We start from the raw sequence: 15,363 nt of genomic DNA, 5'->3' as shown, positions 1-15,363 counted from the left end.
AAAGCAAAAATCAATCAAAAATATCATATATGATCTTGAAAAAATACCAAAAACATCCATATAATGTCCTAAAAAAACCAACCAAAAATATTCAAATAATGTCCTAAAAAAATCCAAAGCACAAAATATACCAAAAAAATTCAAATATCCATCCACAAAATCCAAAAAACAATAAAAAAATCAATAAAAAAACTTGCAATAAAATGTCTCGCAAGAATCAAACACCCTAGTATATATCCAGCAAATACTTCACATGAATTTAACAAAGGATACAACTATCCAATCAAACATCTGCAATCAACTGATCAAACTGTCTTATCAATCGTATCATATCCATATCAAGTGATCATTATCTTGTCTTAAACAAAAGAGGATACGCTTGAAATTAGATAGGTCAGTCTTAAATGGGGTCCACAACTTTCTAAGATCAGACATTATCAACTATCACATCAAGCAACTTAAAACGAAGGTAGAAGGTCAGTAGCTACTGAATTTTGTCTGGGTCAATTTTTATCTTTTATGATTTGGTGACAAATCCTCTTCCTATGCTACTCAAGGATTTCCACAAGTGACTAAAGGAGCCATGATGGGCATTATCTTTTTCTTTGTTTGTTGTTTGTGGTGTGAACCAATGAATTTCTAGGGAAATTTCTCTAGTGGGTGTCTGTGATAGGAGCATTTAGCTTGTGAATGCCACACATACCTCGACCCCTAGTGTATTTCCCAGAATGGAGGGTTTCACTCCTTGTCTACTACGTGTTTGTTTTTTCAATGAGATATCTTTACATCTTGGTTCCTTATACCCTGATGTGCTAAGCTCCATTGTTCAATAATAAGGTTCAGTGATGAATATATATTGCACTATAAATAATGACACAAGTTTGTGAATCAATCATTCTCATTTCATCTCATTTTCTTATTGCTAGTTTGTTGATTCTTTTCTCATCATCTCTTTCTAAATCATTTTCTATAATCTAACATTATTCTATTTCATTCTAAGGTTCATTCTCTCATATTCTATCTCAATATCATCTTCACATCACCTATCTCTATCTCTAGTCAACTAACCATTCTTCTATCTTTCATCTCACTTTCTTCTTTTTTTGAGAGATCATTCATGTCTTTAATGCACAAACAATCTCTCGAGGGGGCATTACACCCTAAGCCCCATCAGGGCATACTGAGGCAGAAACCGAGGCATATTGGGGCATAGTTTTTTTCGTTTTCTTTGAAACAACGTCATTCTGACATTGTCTCAAAGAGGGGCAAATGTAGACACCTAAAAATGTATCATTGATCATGTACTAATTATTCATCTAATTGATTAAATAATTATTTAATTATTTAATTAAGTTAATTAATCTTATTCTTCTAATTTCATATTTCTTCATCATCTTACTAATTATTCCAATTTCAATTCTATCATCGTTTAATCATTTAAACCATTTTATAATGTTAATTAAATATTGATTATTTAATTAATTATAATTTTAATCTTTCAATTTAAATAATCTTTATTATTTAAATAAATTCATTTTCAATTTCTATCTCTATTCAATTAATCATTAACCCTCTTCTAAAAATTAGTTAAATATTTATTATTTAATTAATTGTGATTTAATTCTTTTAATTAAATAATCTTTATTATTTAATTAAATTCAATTTCTATATAATTAAATAGTTTCTTTAAATTATTTAATTAACTAATTAATTCTTCAAATTTCAAATTCCAAATCCCCAAATTCTAATTTCATCTAATTTCATTAATTTCTTTTAATTCCATTATTTCTTCAAATTCAAATTCTAATTTCATATTCTTCTAATTTCTTCAAACTTCTAATACATGTGCATGATTTCAAAAATCAAATTGAAAATCAAAGTCAAGTTCTAAATATATTCAAATAACAAATTGAATTTAAAATAAATTTAATATTTGAATTAAATCTCATGCAAAGATTAAATTGAAAATCAAGGTCAAAGTGCAAGCACATGCTAAATTAATTAAATCAATTATCTTTTCAATCTCTATTTCTATCTTCCACTTTGTTTTTTTCCAAAAAGCTTTCAATCAGTTAACTATTCCATCTATTTTAATTGATCTTTTCAATTAATTGATTAATTACATCATTTCTTTATTCTTTCCAATCATTCTTTTTCTATCTTCTAATTAGATTTTTCTAAATAAAGCTTTCTTTGTCATCAATCAATTATCCTCCAATCATTATTTTTCATCTTTCAATCAACTTTTTTTTCAATCAGTTAACTCGTTTTATCTATTCAATCTATTATGTTCCACCTCCAAATCAGTAGTTCAACTATCAACCAACATGTGAGCTCACCTGAGTTCCACCTCTTGATCAATCTGTTCCACCTCTCAATCAATCTTCTCCCATTATCTATAAATTGAGCATTCAATCTCTCTTTTCAACAATCACAAACTTTGAATCTTTGTGTCACTTACAGGTTGCCAACGCGATATCTGAGAGCCACCATACCACAAAGAAGAGAAGAGCAATGGAAGCCATGATGCACAATAGGGAGTTCTATATTGTTTAGAATTATTCTATATGCATCTATATTTCATTGAGTTTTTGTTTGAATTCTATTAGGATAGGGATTCATGATTTCCCTCTGATTTCTGATTGATTATATTATGAATTTTAGCATACGACAATAATGAACATCAAAGTCATACTCACACAAAAAATCCATCTATCGACACTCTTATGCATTTAGGTTGAACTGAGTAATGATATACTGAAGACTATGTTGGTTTCTATGAAGCTCAAACTAATGACCCAAAATAAAATGTCTCCATCAAACAAGCATGTGAACAACTATCGCTAACTCCAAGTTGTGGTTGGAATAATTCAGCTCATGGTCCTTGAGTTTACATGAATCATATGTAATCACTCTGACCTCCTACATAAGAATCACCACCAAATGATCCAACCATGTATCAATGCAAACAACAAAGTTTTATGTTGGATCTAGCTTTCCTACATAAGCACATTGGTTAAAATATTCTTGAGTCGAAAAAGCTACTCCACACTTATTTGATCATAAAACCTTCTTCCCTTTTCTCTAAAGTGAAGTGATAGGGTGAGGCACCCTAAACAAATAATTCATGAAATGATGGCCTAAATCATGTGGCCTAAATATCTCACTTCACTCTTGAAGAATTCACATTTCACCAAGTTTTCATAAAATTGATGATAACGTAGAGACTGCAACACCTAACACAAGTGGACCACATGGAAGCCCAAAGTCATTTCAATGCAAAACCCCATCACATAGTGTAGAAATGGAAGTCCTGGAAGGAAATCTTAGGATTCTTGGTTCGAAAGAGGGAAAATCAAATAAGGATGGACCCAATGGAGGTATCACAACTAGAAGCAAGAATAAGAAAAAGGCAGATGTTGGAAGCCAAAACAAAAAGCAAGGGAGACCTTCTCTAAAATATCAGAGAGAACAGGAAAGTTGGAAGAACCGTGCTGATGGAACACAGAGTTCCATCGAGTTAGCCCTATCCCTAGTTAAAGTATGAAGATAATTTCTTGGAATATAAGAGGGTTGAATGCCCCTCATAAGAAGGATGTGTTATGTAATATTATAAGAGATCATAAACTGGATGTCATCCTTGTTCAGGAAAATAAAATGTGTAAGGATAAAGTGGAAAGGATTAGAATATTTAAAAATAATGGAGTTATAGGATCTAGTTCGGTGGGAGCCTCTGGAGGAACAACAATTTTTTGGAACCAAAAAACTATTAAAGGTAAGGAAATTATTTCTGAATTTAATATGAACTCTATGTAGCTTGAGCATATCAAGGATAACTTTGTCTAGGTTTTAACCAATGTCTATGCGCCTAATACCAAAACTGGGAGAGCTAAATATTGGAGAAGCCTTGCTAAAGACATACTTAATTTTGCTGATAAAAGTTGGATAATAATGGGAGATTTCAATACTCCGCTAAAAGAGGAAGAGAAGATGGGAGGCCTTCCCTTGCAGCTTGATCGTAAACAAGATCTTATGGATTTCATTAATGATCAAGCTCTTATGGATGTGGATCTCCAAGGGATTAACTATACCTAGACTAATAGAAGAATAGGAGTTGATCTTATTCAAGTTAAGTTAGATAGAACCTTAATTTCTCCTGAGTGGTTATCAAAGTATAGTTGTTCTTTGCCATCTATTATCAAGATTGGTTCTGATCATTACCCTATTTCTTTCACTGCCAATTCTTTTTCTGCTAAGAGAAATTTCCCTTTTAGATTTGAAAAAGTGTGGTTATCCCATTCTTCTCTAGAAGCTTGTGTTGCAGATTGGTGGAGTTATGAGGTTGAGGGAATGGCTCTATTTAGAATAGCTAAAAAGCTCAATATTATAAAGGCTAAAATCAAAATTTGGAACAAAGAGATCTTTGGGATATCTTCAAGAGTAAAATTCAAACTAAAACTGAAATAAAAGAAGTTCAAGATAAAATCCAAGAGGATGGGCTTTCTGAAGAGTTGAGGTCTGTGGAAAATGGTCTGTTGTCTAAATACCATGCCATTATTTCTAATGAAGAGAATTTCTGGAGACAAAGATCAAGAGCCTTGTACTTGAAGGAAGGTGATAAAAATACCAATTTTTTTCACTTAACTGCTCTTAAGCATAGGGCGGTTAACAGGATATCCAGGTTATCCTATAATAGAGGGATTTTAACGGAGGATAATGATATAAGAAAGGAAACTCTGGACTATTTTAGCACCTTTCTTAGAGAAGTGGATAACCTAGATGCCAGTAACCAAAACCTCATGTTGCAAGCTATTCCTTCAACCTTGAATGAGGAAGACAATAAACATTTGTCTCAAATTCCTTCTAGTCAGGAAATAAAAAAGGTGGTGTTCTCTTTTCAGGGAGATAAGTCTCCTGGACCGGATGTTTTTCCTATGTTATTTTTCCAATCATTTTTGCATATTGTGGAGACTGATATCTGTAAAGGAGTTAAAGAATTCTTTGGTTCTAGAAGGCTTCTAAAAGAATTGAATGTGACCTTCATTGTCCTAATTCTGAAGATCTTTGGAGCTGATTCTCTTAATAAGTTTAGACCTATTAGTCTCTGCAACTCTATTTACAAGATTTTGTCTAAGGTTCTAACCTCTAGACTACTGGATATTCTTCCCAGAATTATCTATGCCCAGCAAAATGGTTTTGTCCCTAGTAGATAGATTCTAGATTCTATTATTTCAGTTCATGAAAATATTCATTCTCTAACGGTGGCTAATAATCAAGGTTTTTTTTCTTAAGTTAGATATGGCTAAAGCTTATGATAGAGTGAATTAGCAGTTTCTCTTAAGGATTATGAAAGCCTTTGGATTTGGAGAAAAAGTTATTCAACTTTTCTCTCAATTGATGGAAACTTCCTCTTCTACTATTATTGTCAATGGGTCCCCATCAAGTTTTTTCAAAAGCACTAGAGGTCTTAGACAGGGGGATCCCATCTCCCCAATCTTGTTTACTATTTTAGCTGAAAGTTTGGGTAGATTTATTTTTCTAAATGTGGAATAAGGTAATCTCAAAGGTTTGAAACCTTCTTCCTCCAATTTTACTTGTACTCATGAATAGTTTGTTGATGACTCAATCACTATGGGGCAAGATACCATTAGGGAAGCTAAAAATATGAAGAATTTATGAATATTTATGAATCTGTTTCCGGTCAAAAAATTAATTGGGATAAGAGCTCTTTGTTCTTTATCAATACCCCTGTTCAAAGATAATTAAGGATTGAAAGAATTTTTTGGTTGTAAAATAGCTGAGCTTCCCTCTACTTATTTGGGGCTTCCTCTTTGTATTAAGCATACAGATAATTTTTGGATTAAGTTGGTTGACAGATTCAACTCCAAATTGGCAGGTTGGAAAGGGGCAGTCCTTAGTCAAGAGGGCAAGGTTACGCTACTCAAAGCCACTCTCCAAAACTTGCTTGTTTATGCCCTTAGTTTGTTTAAAATCCCTAGAAAGTTTGCGGAAGCAATTGAAAGAATCCAAAAAAAAATTCTTTGGTAGGGAGTGGAAGTCAATAATAGAATTCCCCTTATTGCCTAGAATAAAATTTGCTCTCCTAAGGTCTCTAGGGGGGTTGGGTTTAAGGAATATAAGCTCTATGAATAATGCCTTATTAGCTAAACAAATTTGGAGAATGAAAGGGGAGGAAAGAGAGTGGAATTTAATTTGGAGAAATAAATATCTTCACATGCAACCTTCTGAGGAAGAATTTTTAGATAAATCATTTATTGTTGAAGGTTTTGCAATATGGAATGCTGTTCAATCAGCTAAAAGTTGGGCTACAGCTAGAAGAATATGGAATCTGGAGAATGGAAGAAGTATAAGATTTTGGGAAGACAGATGGATTATGGATAAACCTCTGGAGGAAATTCCAATCCTCTATGATTGGAAAGATTGGTTCAAAAGTAGGTATGGGGGTTTGGTCAGAGATTACTGGAGAAATGGGAAATGGATTGATTTTAGCTAGTAGTGTCTGGGGTTAAATTTTCTTGAGATTGTGCTTTCTTCTAAAATTATGAGAGACAACAAAGAGGATAGTTTGATATGGAGGAAAACCCCAAATGGGAAGTATTCTGTGTCCTCGGCTACGGCTATCCAAAATAAAGTTGTGGAAGAAATTCCTATTTGGGTTAAAGTTTGGAATAAGAAGTTAGTACCTAAAGTTAATATCTTTTTTTTGTTCTTTATCCAAAACAAGGTATTAACTCTCGAAAACCTTCAAAAGCAAGGATTTGTTTTTCCTAAGAAGTGTTCTCTTTGTTGCAGGGAAGAAGAGTTTGCTTGCCATATTCTCCATCAGTGTACTTTCAGCCAGGAAATTTGGAAAATTATTCTAAGTAGGTGGAAGCTGAGTTGGGTTTTTCCAAACTCTCTAGGGGAATCTTGGCAGCAATGGCACTACCCTAATTTCAACCCAAAGATTGTGGAGCTTTGGAAACTTAGCTTCCCTAATGTTATCTAGAATATCTAGAAAGAGCACAACAATAGAATTTTTAGGGATAAAAGTGCCAACCCTGAAGTGGTGGTGGATAAAATTTATAGGAGTATCTTTGAATGCTTCAATGGTATTGATGAAGGACCAGTTGCTAAAGAAGACTTCAATGATAGGTGTAACCTTTCCACTACCAAATCTAGTAAGGAGAAGGGAAGAGAAGGTCTTGCTTGGTGTTTTCCACCTCAGGGATGGATAAAGGCCAACTTTGATGGGGCTTCTAAGGGGAATCCAGGTAAATCTAGTTATGGGGGCATTGTTAGGAATTTTGTTGGAAGTTGCCTAGTGGTGGTTGCTGGTATTTTGGGGAGTCAAACCAGTCATTTTGTTGAAGCCTTAGCTACGTTGAATACTCAAATTATTGCTAAGAACCTAAATCATGATAAATTATGGCTTGAGGGAGACTCGCTTAATATTATTAAGTGTTTGAAGGGGGAAAATGAGCCATCGTGGTCCATTGAAAACATTATTTTGAAAGATAGGGAAATCATTGCTAGTTTTAAAGTAATAATAATAGAACATGCCTTTAGAGAGAAAAATATGGTTGCAGTCTGTCTAGTGAACCTAGGTGTTAACTCCGAATCTCAAACAATTTGGCATGGGGAAGACATTAATATAAGTATTAAAGAGCTCCTCAGAAAGGATAGATTTATGGGGAAATAAGGACTGCATAATCATGATAGTTAAATATGAGTAATTTATGCATTGATAGAAAGGTAATGGTTACTTGGCAAAGTGGCAGAATCCCAATCAAATATAATATCACTTCGCACACTTTGTGGGTCAACTTTTTTGAAATTTTGAGAGACAATGGGAAGAAAGTTTTGAGTTTGTAGAAGAACAGAGGTGAAAGTCTGAAATTGAATATGGGAGGTGATTTAAGGAGGGAGGAACCAAAGAACACGTCCAGATGGAAGGATATGCCTAAATTTTGGGCGAAGCTGGAAAAAGGATCCCTAACAAGTTTTATGGAGAAGCTAGTTGATTACGAAAAAGGTAGGGTTAATCTCGTAGTCTACAAAATTTCTAAAAATTGGAGTAATGGGTCCTTTAAAATCTATGGTGTGAGGTTCAAATTGGATGCGGGCCTCATCACGACTGTGACAAGTATGCCCCACTCAGGGCTCAAATTTTTTAGAGATCTTAAAGTTTCCAATAATGTGGTAAATCTTTTCCCGCGTAAGGAAAAGGAGAGGGCTAAAATTGGAAAAGCCATAGGGGGTTATTATGAAGCCTCCAATATCAAGAAAATCTAGGGCTAGGTTTTGAATGCCACTTTTCCAGGGCCCACACTTATCACTTTGTGTTATTAAACCACTTCAGGCATGAAAAAAGGGTATCCTTGCCCTACTATCTCTTCAGGTTCCTTTCTAGATCTCTCAGTAAACACAACAAGAATCCCTCGAATCCGGTGCTCCATTGTGGGCTCCTGTTGCTCATTTATGAGCACTGTAAAATCCGTGCCATGTAGGAAAACAAGAGGTTATTCGCTTCTCTAGGGAAAGGCAAGAGAAAGAAGGTGAACCCAACAAGGAGGAGGCTACTTCTAGAAAAAAAAGCAAGAGTGCCACTGGGATGAAAACCCATGATGAAAAGAATGACACAAAGGAAACTGGAAAAGAGGGCAATGAAATGGAAATGGATGAGTCAGAGGGTGAGGACAATTGGAAAGATGAGGATGTGGGTACAGAGGATGAAGAAGGTGAGAATGAGTCTGACAATGATAGCCCAATTCACAGTGCTAGCTTAGGCAACGACAATTGCCAACCTATGGTGCATTCAGATGACAAGGATAATGAGGAAAATGATTTGAATTTTGAGAGGGAGAAGAACAAGGAACCTGAGAAGGATATGGCTAAGGATAGTCTAAGTGAGGATAAGGAAAGCGTTGGAGAAGGGTTATTCCTGGATAACATTAAAAAACTCACTGAGGCTAGATTGGGTTATGACTATTGGCATATGCACACTCCAATGAGACATTGTATGTGATTGAAGGTTTTGTCATTGATGGCAACCTTGCAATCCTATGGCATCGGAAAAGGCATTATACTAGCATCAGCAAATCACACTCTACACCGGCACTCAAGACACCAACACCGACACTGACACAGAAGAAAGGAAGTATACTGGCACAGATGCCGACAGGATTTTTGTTATATTATATTTTGTTTATTATTGAAAAACTTTGTAAGCCAACGTGGCAAATTGTAAAATGACTCTTATATATAAAAGAGATCTTTGTAGTCATTTGATATAGGATATATAAGAATTAAGGAAAATATTAGGTAGACCTATTATGCAAAATATAGGTTAAGGGGTATATGTAAATAACAGAGTAGGAACCGGTACTGAATCTGGCATTGAAGATGCTATTGTAAAGTAGTACAAGATATTGGATTTGTATAATCCTCATTGTAAGTCAGTGAGACTTCCCATTGAGCAGTGAGCTCTAGGTAGTTGGCCTTCCTACATGTGCAGGCCCCTATTGTAAGTAATATTCTCTTATTGGTCAGTGAGTGAATATTGTGGGTCACAAATCCCACCGAGGTTTTCCCACACTGGGTTTCCTCATTAAAATCTTGTGTTATGGTGTGCTTTTCATGTGGATGTTCTTGATTTTTTTTATTGCATTATTTCTTGCATACCGGTACACTGTTATATTATGCTCTGCATGTTTTAAGTTAAGAAATTATATATACCGGTCAGATACTAATTCACCCCCCCCTCTCAGTATCTGTGGGATTCCTAACAATTGGTATCAGAGCCTGGTCCTCTATTTTCATAAGCCTAAAAACTTGAGGGAGATCTTGACACCGGTAAAGATGAAAATTTTGATGAAGCAATTGGAAGGAGCTCTTACAGACTATGATGCTGAAAAATTGAAAAATATCAAACTAGAAGATGATTTAAGGGCAGCTCAGGATATCATTCAGGCACTTCAAGAAAATTTTACTATCGCAAGAAATAAGAGAAGAGAACTTTGTGAAAAATTGCAAACTGAGAATGATGAAAAGGAATCACTTAATGATATGATAAGCAAGTTGAAACAAGAGATCATGACAACAAAGAATGAGATGCAGGATATGACTATGAGATTTTGCAAAGAGATTGGGGATAGGAAGAAGAATGAAGAAGAATTGACCAGAAGACTAAGTGATGCAGCAAATGAAAACACAAGACTTAGCTATGAAAATGACATGTTGAAGATAGATCTGATGCATACTCAAAATGACTCAAATGAACTAATGAGAGAAAAAGAAGTCTTAGAAAGAGAACTAGAAACTGCAAATCAACATAAAGAAAAATTCAAGAAAAGCTCAAAGGAACTTGGCACCTTGCTGAAGAATCAAAAACCTAAAGGGGACACTTCTGGAATTGGCTTTGAAGTTGGTGAAAGCTCTGGTACTGCAAATACTCAGGATCACAGAAAACCGGTAAGACAACCTAATGCTTATAAATTCAATGGAAAATGCTTTAACTGTAATAAGTATGGTCATAGAGCAAATGATTGTAGATCTAAAAATTATTAGAATATCAACACACCCACCGGTCAATGTTCTAAATTCAACAAAATAGGTCACAACTCTGAAAATTGCAGAATGAATGTGAGATGTTATATTTGTGGAAGATTTGGACATTTATCTAATCAATGCAGATCACAAACCGGTATAGGTTATGGGAAATCTATTCAGAAGAATAATGTAACTTGTTATGCATGTAACAAGATTGGGCATATTGCTAAATTCTGTAGAAGTAAAGGAACACCAGTAGACAACAAAAGTTCTAGCTTGAAAGGTAAAGAAAAAGTTGAAGAGGTTAAGCAATAATTCTCTAAACAATGGATTAGAAAAGTTGATCTAAATATTGGGAATACTCCTCCACCGGTAGAACAAACCAATGCTTCACCGGCAGAATAGAGTGATACTTCACCAGAAGGACAGAGTAGTGCTCTGTTGACAGGAAGTTCTTCATCTAATTGAATAAAATTTCCTTGAGGGTTTGGCAATCTATTGAAACATGTGCTATTATTCCCTCAGTTAGAGATAAGAAGTTGGAAATTACTTATTACTGAACAAACAATGATAAGTGAATACTTAACCGGCATGCAATTAATGTGGTAGATGGTGAAAAGACACTATAAAATCAAGGTTTTGGCTCCATTTCATTTCACCAAGATTTCAAACTTACGAAGAGCGCGAAGATTCTGAGCTAAGGCATTTCAAGCAAGAAGCAAGAACACTCCAAGCAATCATCCATCCTAAAGGCAGTAAGAGGTATTTAATCATGGCATCCACCTCTGCAATTGAATATGTAGCAAACCCTACTATTGTTGAAGTGATAAAAATACCTAGGCCCGTATTTCAGTTAGTTCCCAAGGTAGCAAAGAAAGATGATACCTTAGGTGCTTTTTCTCAAATTCCTAAGGGAATTGTTTATGCCGAAGACCCCAGAATGTACATCCACTACAACATTGAGGAACTAGGAGATGAAGAAATTAAGACTATGTTTAAAACTGTGATATGTGATAAAACCAGCAATGTAAAAGATGAACACAAGATCATTGAGATCCTAGGATTTATAGAGATCCTTAGCATTCCTGAATTCCCCAAGGATATGATAAGGATAGTCTTAAGTAGGGTAAATGGTGAATTTTTCTGGTTAGATGTAGTCCACAAAATCACCAAGGAAGTTGTGAAAGTTGTCATAGGGTTACTGACCACCAGTAAAAGGCCAGATAAAACCAAGAAGGTATCCAATGACCTAGTTACAAACCTAACTGGTGCAACATTCGACAAGAGGTCCCTAAGAGTTAATGATGTAACATACATTAATGTGAGATTTATTAGCATGATATTAGGATATAAATCTACTCATGCAAATAGACTCAATTCTGTTTCAAGTTTATGCATTAAGACTGCTTATGATATGGTTATAGTTAATGCAAAAATTGATGTATGTGAGTGGTTAAAAGATGAATTAATTGAGAACCTTGGAAAGATCAAGAAGGACAAGAAAGGAACTTTCAGGTTTGGAAATCTGTTAGTATGTCTAATGCTACATATAACCAAATAGGTTCCTAGTATATGCTACAAAGAACTTGGATATGATATACCGGTAGGCAAACAATTAACAGAACTATTCAATAACATGGGTGAAAACAAGGAAAATAATATTCATGACTTCTTTCAAGCATTAAAGGCCAAAATGAAGAGAAGAATCAAGTTATCACAAAAGATTGTCGACAAATACAAAGATGAAATATGCTTTGTAATCAAGAAAGATGAAATCTAGATGGAAGCAGTCATCCCTAGGATAGTTTGGGTAACTAAGATGGTCTATGAAATAGATGATCACATAGTTGAAACATATGCTAAAGCACTTCTGGAAGCCCCCAGAGAACCTAAGGAAGAAGTATTTGGTAGTGCAAAAACCATTGAAAGCCAAATACAATCAAAGAAAAGAGTGAAAAAGGTTGAGGTAGTTGTAAGGAAAGGTTCCAGACAAGCAAAAGCCATCAAAGAAGATGTATTGAAGAAAACCGGTATAATAGAGGATGAGCTAGTAGCTCCACAACCTGAAACTCACCTATCACGGGTAGGAACTTCTTCAGGGAGTGACATGCCCGCAACTTTCAAAAGAGTTGTAAGGAAAAGAGATCCCTCACCGGCAACCACACCCTCACTCAGGAGGACAAGATAAAAACAACAAGCAATGAGATCTCCAGTAAGAAAGGCCACACCAAAGAAGAAACTGACACCCAAGAAGAAGAAGAGGACAAACAAAGACTTGGCCCCTCTTGATATACTGCTGAATGAAATCACAGAGGAAGGTAAATTGAAGAATATAGAGAAAATATATGACACTCTAACAGCTGATGAAAAAGAACAAGTAGAAACTAGTGTTATATTACATATGGATATGTATAAGAAATTTTTTATGGAAGTAGTCAATGAAATTCCAGATGAGCTATTTAAAAGACTAGAAGCAAGAAGACAAGAAGTAATAGAACTAGATAAGAAAATAAAGATTGAAAAGCTACTTGTTGTTTATCCGGTAAACTCACCCAAAGAAATTGATGACCTAATTTCTCAAGCCAACCGAATAGTATTTTCTACTGCACACCAGCACATTGCTTTAATGGTTGGAAGAATTAATGAGGTGACTGAGGAGACAGAAAATGGATGGGACATATTCCTAGTTGAGAAAGAAAAACAAGAAGAGTACAGGAACCCCAAACCCATAAAAGTTTATCAAAAAGATAGAGACAAGGGTAAAGGTAAAGTTGCTGGACCACCTAGTATCAAGGTTAGAGACAACTTACCTCCACCTCCTTTAATTACTCAACCACTATAAACAAGAACTATAGAAGATCAACCGATAGCTAAGAGTATGGATGGAGAGGATGATAATCCTAATCCTGAAGTTTAATATACTGTGGATGTTGATACTCAAAAGATCAACATAGTGGTAGACAAAGATACAATTGATAAGACTGATATGGCTAGTGAGCCTCCGGTAGCTGAGGAAACTGATAAAATGTAGGAGAAACTAGTAGAAGACAAAGAGAAAAAGGTAGAGACTCAGACTCAGACTGAGGCAATGCAACAAACAAAGGAACAAACAGAGCCAAAGGCTCCGGAACAGGAACAACAACAATAGGAACAGGTACATAAGGAAACAGTACCACCGGCAACTAGTGAAGTAGAAAAACCATTGCTTAAAGAAATGCAGACACAAATAGACCTACGAGAGGTCAATACAAGCTTGGTTACTTCCACCGGTACTCAGATTGTTGACTCATCATCAAGATACAAATCAACTAATGTGACTGAGGTACTATTAGATTCTATCAAGAAAATAACTAACTGCAGCTCACAAGCTTACAAGGCAATTGATGACACCATACCAATTTTGAAGGTAATTGCTCCCAACTGTAATATAGACAATAAAGATTCTTTAGGACAACTTGATACACTATGTAAATATATCTTAGAAAACATTGAGAAAATAAAAGAAGATTCATTAAAGGATAAAGTAGAAGTTGAAAAACAGAAATTCTTTGACGAGCAAATAAAGAAGTGTAACAAAGATTTTGACACACTTCTACCGAAATTATGTAATTTATTGAAAGAATACAAAAATTTGTACAAAGATACCTGTAAAACAAACTTTTTGACTATAGATGTAGACAAGAAGATGAGCAAGGTACAAGATGAGATCAGTAAACTTGTAGATAGTTTTGTCAACTCACCTGATACACTATCAGTTTTTGAGGAGAAGATAACAAATTTTGAATAAGAATTACATAAATTGGAAAGAGAGAAAGAAAAGATAGTGAATAAGGCAAAACATTTGAGATCAAAACTAAGTCCAAGATTGGACTATCTAGCATCACTACAGAAGGAAGTATCTGAGGCACTAATATAGGGAAAGAAAACACTGGCAGAGCATTTACAACATCTCACCGGTACAGTGAAGAGAACAGAGATAGAAATAAAGGATAGCAAAAAGTTTATGGATAGTATAAACTTGATTTTGGGAAATCTTTTTCAAATTGTAACTACCCAGTTACAAGGTTGAAACTACAAACTCTACTGAAATCTTGACAACCTTTGTCATTGATGCCAATGGGGGAGTAGTGGGATGAGAAAATTCAATATCATAGGAATCATATGCTCAGGGGGAGCACACACATTTTTGGTAACATTTTTGGACTTCACATTTTTGGATCGTTTTTAAAATTTCTCATGAGTGTTGCCATCAATGCCAAAGGGGGAGATTGTTGGTATATGCACACTCCAATGAGACATTGTATGTGATTGAAGGTTTTGTCATTAATGGCAACCTTGCAATCCTATGGCACCGAAAAAGGCATTATACCGGCATCAGCAGATCACACTCTACACGAGCACTCAAGACACCGACACCGACACCGACACAGAAGAAAGGAAGTATACCAGCATAGAGGCCGACAAGATTTTTATTATATTATATTTTGTTTATTATTAAAAAACTTTGTAAGATGACTTGGCAAATTGTAAAATGACTCTTATATATAAAAGAGATCATTGTAGACATTTGATATAGGATATATAAGAATTAAGGAAAATATTAGATAGACCTATTATGTGAAATATAGGTTAAGGGGTATATGTAAAGAACAGAGCAGGAATCGCTACTGAATCTGACATTGAAGATGCTATTGTAAAGCAGTACAAGATATTGGATTTGTATAATCCTCATTGTAAGTCAGTGAGACTTCCCATTGAGCAGTGAGCTCTAGGCTGTTGGCCTTCCTATATGTGTAGGCCCCTATTGTAAGT

The sequence above is a fragment of the Cryptomeria japonica genome, chromosome 5 (genome assembly GCF_030272615.1).
Source record: "Cryptomeria japonica chromosome 5, Sugi_1.0, whole genome shotgun sequence".
Classification (NCBI taxonomy): Eukaryota; Viridiplantae; Streptophyta; class Pinopsida; order Cupressales; family Cupressaceae; genus Cryptomeria; species Cryptomeria japonica.
This window is presented reverse-complemented; position numbering follows the sequence as displayed.